Source organism: Poecilia reticulata, linkage group LG2 (genome assembly GCF_000633615.1).
Source record: "Poecilia reticulata strain Guanapo linkage group LG2, Guppy_female_1.0+MT, whole genome shotgun sequence".
In the NCBI taxonomy this organism is placed as follows: domain Eukaryota; kingdom Metazoa; phylum Chordata; class Actinopteri; order Cyprinodontiformes; family Poeciliidae; genus Poecilia; species Poecilia reticulata.
This window is the reverse complement of record NC_024332.1, coordinates 36,508,705-36,516,169: the sequence shown is the minus strand read 5'-3', so window position 1 is coordinate 36,516,169 and position 7,465 is coordinate 36,508,705.

Genomic DNA, 7,465 nt, shown 5'->3' with positions numbered 1-7,465 from the left:
TTACCAATACCACTTTGTGTGTGTGTGTGTGTGTGTGTGTGTGTGTGTGCGTGTGCGTGTGTGTGTGAGTAAAAGTTCAAAGAAGTTCAACTTTAATTTTCTACACACAAAAATAAGTACTGTAAAAATAAAAACATGTTTATGCGTTTGTTTGGCAGCTTACCCATTACTAATTGGGGAAATAGCTAAAAGAAAAAGTTCTGATGCTTCAAAAACACATCATAACCAGAAAAAAAACAGTAATAGAATATTTATAGTTGAAATTAAATTATATTTTAAAAACTCACCACATGAAATATTATGGCTAATCTTTTTAACTCAACGCTACAGATTATTAGTTCTCAGTTTCTAGTGAAATAACTAGTTTGGTACAAGCTGTTTAAAACTCATTTTAAGCTCAAAAGGTTTTCTCTTAGCCTCCAAACATCAGTTCTGGCTTTAGAAGCTCGGTTTCTTGTGAGACTCTGTGATGAAGGACGAGATGGAAGGATGGCAGGTGGGCGGAGACGCTTCGCTCTTTCCATTCCTCAGATGAGCTCAGGGTGCCACATAAATGTCTGGCCTCCCCATTAATTCCTCCCTCCCTCGTTGTTCTCCTCCCTGTCCTGAGAAGTGAAGCACTTAGTTTAATATGAATAACGACGACGACTGTTGTCCAGACTGGCCCTTCTCCACAGCCGTTAGTCAGAAAGCACTAAAAGGACCAACGATTTATGGCTATGACATCATCTTCTGCTTCTTTAGCTGCATTGCTTCCTGGCTAAAGATGGAAGTTTATTTGTCCATCGTTTAATTATGAGATCGATTTTTTTCTCTCAGATCCAAAAATAAGAAATATGCATTAATTACCTACAAAAAACTGAATATTGCCATTATTTGTCATTAGGACATACAATCCCTTGCAAAAGTATTCGTTCTCCTTGAACTATTTCAGATTTTGTCATGTTGCAGCTGTAATTGTTATGTAGAAGAAATAAGGATGCATAGTTTTAGAAAAATAGTATATATTAATCGCTGAATATTTCACGGAGAAGAGATGTTACTTTTTGATTATAAAATGTCAAGAGAAGAGGAAAACTAACACGACACACTGTGAAACAAGGTAGTGGCAGCATTGTGCTGAGGTTGTGGGCAGATGGTCAAGACTATCCAAAAATAAATTAAAAAAAGGTTAGAAGTTGCAACGCTTGAGCTTTTCTTCTGGAGATCTGCCCAGCTTCTAGCAGAGCTGTGACTGTAAACATGCAGACTGGAACGGAAATAAGCAGTTTGGGTCATAAGGTCAGGGTTGTCCAGAGTCCAGAATTTTTGATAAAAATTGAGACTTCTTTTTGTTTAATTAGGACAAAATGATCACAAACAAGTAAAGTCTTCATACATTGTAAAATATCGGTTATAACACAAAGTGTTTGCTTGTTGCATTCTCTTAAAGAATCAGTGACTGTTACTCAAAAGTAAACTTTGCTTCACCCAAATCTGCTTGTATTTAATTTAACAAACTTGGTTAAAAACAGCAAGCACTTTCAAAGAAAAAGCGACCTAAATCCTGATTTTCTTCATCAAAATTTATAACATTGTGTTCTATTTTTTCCCCCCATTGAGACATAGAAAATTAGCATAATTATTTTAAATAAGGGAAATCTGCATAACTCATTTTAAGTTTTGGATCTAGAATAATTTACACATCCTTTTCCAGCAATTAATCTGACTACTTGCCTAGTTTATTGTTGATTGGGTAAAAAACGTTTTATTTTTGTTTTCTTTTTACTCAATAATTTTGGCCTGATGTTTTTTTCTGTCCCACATTGGGGAAGTTTATACTTCCCTTTTATAGCAACTTTCTCCACGTTACAGTCATAAGCGGTTATTACTTGACGTAAAATTTTAATACCTTTCAGTTTTCAACCTTCAGTGCTATGTGAGAGCAGTGGGGATAAAATAAATCTGAAGTTTTGCTGCGTGTGTTTGTGTGTGGTTTAGAGAGGAAGCAAAAGATTGACAGCCTGACAGTTTTGATAGTTACACGATTGTGAGGCGGCCATTTTGATTGATGCCTCCAAGCAGGCGGCAGCCCTGAGATTAAACCTTCTCAGTCAGCGCTCACAAACATACAGATCTCTATTTACTGGAGGCTAGAAGCTGAAATTATTAAGTAAATTTGAAGCTGATTTTTAGAAGGAAAGGGGGTTGTGAAGAGGTGATAAGTAGTCAACATCTTACTTAAATATGTTACAGTAATTTGGAAAGTTAAAGACCAGCATCCAATTCCTGCAACAGCACCACGTACTTTTCTTCCATTGATGAGGATAATTGGATGAATAACTGAGAACAGATGATGGATGGGTGATAATTTTGTTTTTTAGAAGTGATGTTGCAGATTTGCTGGTGTTTTGTGTCTTTGTCCTCTTTCATGACCCAGAAAAACATCAAATAATCACTCTTCCACCACCATGCGTGATAGTCACTATGCTCTGCTGTATTTGCTTTTCTGCAGACATTGTGCTTTACAGCCAAATATCTTTACTTCAGTCTAAAATGTCCCAAAGACATCGTCCCAGTAAAAGCCAGTTCCGCATTTTTTTCTGATTGAAATATCATGAACTTTGACATTTACCAGCTAAATGAGATCAGTAGCATCCAAGATGGAGGTTTTTTAATTTTTGCAGTTTTTCTTAGCACTGCAAGGTATGAAATTGGGGTAACATCCAATCCTAGAAAGATTGACAGATTTAAAAGTTTTTAAAGTGGAACTTTTCTGAAAATAATTAACTTGCAGGTCTTGAAACTTGGGATGCAAACAGGCAGAGGGATCCAGCAGAAATGCCTAAATAGGCAGGAGTTTAACGAGTGAGAAGAAGCAGGTGGCTGATTGGAAACAAGGTGCAGCTGTAAAATTAGCAAAATTAGCATAGAGGATTTAGTGTGTATGTGTGTGTGAGTGTATTAGTATGTACAAGATATAGTTATTTTAAGGTTTTGAAGATATAAGATAACGTGAATTTCTGAATTACATTTCCATTCAGTTGATAGCAGCAATACACTAAGCATGCAAACTGCCAGTAAACACCATAGAAGAAGAAGGTGGTGCAGCTGTGAGAAAAGGCAAACATGAAGGCTGAGGAAAGATGAATAACAAACACACAGAGGCAAATAAAAAAAATACAAATCAAGTGAGAAAAATAACACTAATCAGAAAGAAAAAATAATCCAAACATAGAAAGAACACAATACAGGAATAAGTGGAGAAAATACAAATGAATGGAAAATACAAGAAGACCTTTAAGGCAATAACAGAAGACCTGTTGTGCAATAATAATGGAACAAAAACATGAATGAAACCCAAAATGTGAACACCCTAGGAAAGTGCATTTTAACTAAGGATAAATAAATCAAAGACGTTGGATAGCAGCACCCAGCTGCTGCTTTTCCTCATAAACCCTGTGCGAATATCAAGGATTGTTATTCGCACAGGGATTGTTTCATGGAAACTTGACTTTCTGAGTGCTTTTAAAGGTTTTTCTCTTAAAATGTATTTTCTCCTACCTAAAACATTTCAAACATGCATGAACACATTTATATGCCAAACACAGACTGCAGCATGCATATTTTGTAACATGTATAAGTTTGAAAAAAAAAAAAAAAACTCAAACTGAAGCTGTGCTAAAGTAATATAATTTATTCAACCTCACATTTACAACTATACTCTTATAGACACTGGATGTATAAATAGATAAATAAATAGAGAAACATCTTCAGTGCTGCATTTAAAAGTAAACCAGTTTGTTCTTATATTTTTATATATGTATATACATTTATCACACAAAAATACACCGTTAATTATTACCAGTATTCTTTTTAACAACATGGAGCTACAACGTGTCATTCCAGGTGATGACGCACATTATTTTATGAGCATCTGTTTACAGGTTTGTACATGAATGGAACCAATACGAACAACAACATCCACAGCAAAGTGCAAAACGGTAGCCTGACACTTTACAAAGCAAGAAGTCATAAATAAAGGTGCTGCTGTTTCAGTGACGCATCGGTAAATCTGCAATGAAGCAGGAAAAGTTGACGTCACACATTTACACAATTACATCTGCTTGGCGATCAAAAACTAATTTTCACTCCGTGCTAAAAACAGTTAATGCAGATTCATTTGGGTGGGAAATCAACAGCAATGGGCTTTATTGTGTTTTGTACAAGACAAAATAAGTCCGTCTTATTGCTTTTAGCCTTTTCAGAGCAGAAATTTATTAATCTTTTAAAGTACCTCTGGGTGCTGCTTTGGTGTGACCAATGTGAGGAAGAAGAATTATTGACAGCAGCTGCATTTCCACTGACTACATAATTGCACAATTTGACATTTTGACAGTAAATTTGCTAAATGGAAACTCGCCAATTTTGAAGAAACTTCCTTTAGACCTAAGATGAGGTGTTCTTTTTTATTTTTGCAAAACTGCAATGGAAACACTTTTTTCACATCACACGAGTTACAYGATCAACAACCAGATGCTGCCTCTGGCACAAACCTACGAAGAAGAAGACGACAGGAAGTAGTTTGAGGATCATGGTGGGGCTTGTTATTGCTAAAACAAACGTAATCATTTGTGATTTTAATTTAGTTTCTTATTTAATAGAAACACTGCAATTGCAAAATTGTCTTTTTTTGACATTAGCGGAATATTGTCAAACCTTTACGCACATTTATAATGGAAACTCAGTTACAGATATGGAGGTGGAAAACCCTTGTTTTAAGATTTTACATCAATGGAAAAGTTGACCCAAACAATACATGTAATTTTGATTCTCTACAAAAGCAAAGTTTTAGATTTTTTATTCAGTATAGACATATTGTTATAGCCTGGCCTTTGCCTTCCTACTCAACTTTGTTTGATTCTCATCTCCCTTCACTGCTCCGTTTGAATTTCTCCCATTGAGCTCAATTTCTCAATGGCCCAGTTGAATTTCAACTTCTTCTGTTCAGTGAACAGAAGAAGTTCTGAATGATGGTGTTGATTTTTCGCCTCGTTTTAGAATTGCATCCTGCCTAAACTGGGTTTTAATTTGTTAATGGCAGCAGAGGAAGTGAAGGAAGACATTCAGTCTGCTTCCAAATATTAAATTTAAATGACAGCCATCTTGTTTGGCTCTTCACTTCTCGCTTCTCAGTGGAGGATTGTTGTTTACACCGCTAGCAATTTCTGATAAACTTCATAGCTTCAAGCTGGCGCATTACATTCGTCATGGCTAAACGTTAGCAATTGGATAACATTTAAAACTTCAACAGCTCCTTATGAAGTCATTATTCATGGTATTTAAAAGCTGTTTAGTGTATTTTCCCAAATCTACCTCCAGCAAAAGTTAAATTAACTAGAGGTTCAATTAGTGGAAGCATAAAAACATGACTGTACAGTTTGGTTGGTTTGTACCTTGATTATCTTTGCTAAAAAAGGCTGTAGACTTCACTGGTAGTATATGTTCAGTCCCTCCACCAATAACTGAAAACAAACATTTCCTAAAGCTCTCCAACAGGTGTCTCTATGGCTCAAGACAAAAAACAATTTTCAAATCTAAACAAATTTGAAAGAAATGCACAAAGTGTTATGGCTAACAGGCTAAAAACAGAGTTAGGCAGAAATATAATTATTTTCCAAACCTGAATCATGATTCTGAGATCAGTAAACATCCAACACTAGGGGGCGTCACAATTAGAATAGTTTCATTTTACAAAACTGAATGAATGGATTTGAAAGGAACATTTGAAAGGAATGTTAAGGAATTTGAACTTATGTTCAAATTAATTAACATTTGACATAAATAAATCACTGAAAGTTGCCTACATTTCCAAATGAGCTCAGATTTTCAGGATGTATACTTCAAATGACACTGAACTTTCAATATACTAAAACTTATGGTCTCTCGTATTTTTATAAACATTTTGTAATGTAATAATTCAAATTATATCTGGGTTAACAAATTGACAATAAGCAAGCTTCTTTATCATAAGAACAAAAAATAAAATAGTTTTTAAAGCAAAAATTTTATTTCCAAACAACAACAAAAAATAAAAACTATACCAGAGACAGGTTATATGTCACTCAGGAATATTGAGATTATCGTTATAATCAACCTGTATTGTAATCTGTAACAAAGTCAAGTCAATTACTATTTAAAAGTTTCATCTAGCAAAATACTATTATGCCTAATAAATTATTCCTCATACTGCTATGAGGAATAATTTTAATTTCCAAAGTATATTTTTTCACTAAAGACTAAAAAAGATACCCATAAATTGCTTAGAAAGAACTTAGCATAACAAGTAACACCAAAGTTTACTATTAAAGACAAACTTAATTTTCTTAAAAATATGAGTATGTGAGAGTTAATAACAGAATGTAATGTGGATACTTAATCAGTAAAAAGAACAGTTTCTGCATTACTGTATTGTACTTCATTTTGCTGATCTTTGTGGAATAAATCAAATGTCCTGACTGATATTCCACTTGGTGCTGGATCAATAATGACCGGTAATACTACCACTGTCCTGGGGGGAGCAATCATTTCCTGTCTCTGTGAAACTGCAGTGACTGAGGAGTCAATAAAGCTTCAGGATTAGCAAAAGAGCAGCTCAAGAAAACACTGACGGGAATCTTAGGTCTCCAGATCACGAGCTAGATGTTATGCTGATCATTTTAAAATGCTCTTTTAGTTACGTGTTTTTATGTTTTCCAGTCAATTGTTCGATTCTTACATGTGCTTACTGGGTGTTAATGTGATTTAATATTATTTCCCACTTCAAATAGAGGAAGAAATTATTAAAATTAAATTTTTACAGAGCACTCAGATGAAGAGAGACGCAATGACTATCTAGTAACAGAAATTAAAAATTCTGCATAGCCAAAATATTGTTTACATTGCCTTGCCAAACCACCTGTTGAACTTTTACAATTTTTCACAAATTTCATTGTATTTTATTAGGATTTTATGTTCAGACTCTGACACAGTTAGCTTACTTCAACAGTTGAAAGAAAATGATGAGTTACTTTAACTTTTTCTATAAATAAAAATTTGAAAAAGTATTATTTTACAGTTTTATTCAGCTCTGATGCCCCTGTTTAAAATGGGAAAATGCCACGCACAAAACCCTGGAAAGAATCATCCCCACAGCTAAACATGGTGGTGGTAGTATCAGGCTGTGGGGTTAACTTGTCACTTGCAGTCAGAGTTGATAGATAGGAAGATAAATGGAGGGCCAGTGCAGATGGAAAAAAGGAGAAGTAAATTTCTGCCAAAAAAATTTTAAATTGGTGATAAGTCTAAGAAATTTTCTATTAAAAAACGTGGAAGTTTCTGAATTGCAAAAATTAAACATTTTTGTATTTTGAGTCTAAGAAAATTTCCAAAAATGAAAAACTTTTAATTTTTGAAACTCAAAAATCTAAAATTTTCTGATTTTTTT